Source organism: Mustela nigripes, chromosome 6, assembly GCF_022355385.1.
Source record: "Mustela nigripes isolate SB6536 chromosome 6, MUSNIG.SB6536, whole genome shotgun sequence".
Classification (NCBI taxonomy): Eukaryota; Metazoa; Chordata; class Mammalia; order Carnivora; family Mustelidae; genus Mustela; species Mustela nigripes.
Genome location: NC_081562.1, coordinates 77,837,735 through 77,838,392, shown reverse-complemented (window position 1 = coordinate 77,838,392; position 658 = coordinate 77,837,735). Strand labels below are relative to the sequence as shown.

Here is a 658-nt window from a genome sequence, read left to right as displayed (position 1 = left end):
CGAAAGCCAGGGTCCCCCTCTTGTGGAGACTGGAGCTGGGTGAGACCCTTCCCACGCTATGGCGGGAGACAAGCAACTACCACAGCGGCGCTAGGAAGCCACAGAGGGCCTTTGATTTGCATGTGTCCACAGGCATCGGTTCAGTTCAATGAGCTGATAAAATTGATTTTCCCACTGCATTGGCTGATTGTCATACTGAATCGCTGAGGTGATGGACTGGTTCAGCATCTGCAGATACAGCCACAAACTCCAGTGACTCGATCGCATTAAAAAAAAAAAAAAAGAATTTTAGAAATGCCATGTTTTCCCTTTACCAGTTTCACCCTGTTTAAGAAAGTTAGGAGTTTGTGAAGGAAAAGGGCGGGGTGCCTGGCTGGCTCAGGCTGTAGAGCATGTGACTGTGGATCTCAGGGTCGTGAGTTCAAGCCCCACGCCGGGTAGGGAGCCTCTTTAAAAAATAAAATAAAATAAAACAATATTAAAGAAAAAGAAATAGGTAAAAATCTCTTATTCAGGGACACTGATTAAGAGTGATGTTGGGTAAGAGTCAACTCAGCTGAACTTGACCCCAGCTTGACTATATTCTACTTTGCATTTGGTAGGTTAGCAGATTGCCATTTTTTTCTATCTGCTGTAACTACCTTCAAATGTTGTGAGT

At 44.5% G+C, this 658-nt stretch overlaps 1 non-coding gene across 1 annotated transcript; it reads left to right on the top strand.

Moving 5' to 3' along the window:
- Nucleotides 1-367: 367 nt before the first annotated feature.
- TRNAH-GUG (transfer RNA histidin (anticodon GUG)) lies at nucleotides 368-440 on the top strand. The gene has a single exon. It is a non-coding gene; the product is annotated as a tRNA-His (tRNA).
- Nucleotides 441-658: the final 218 nt, after the last annotated feature.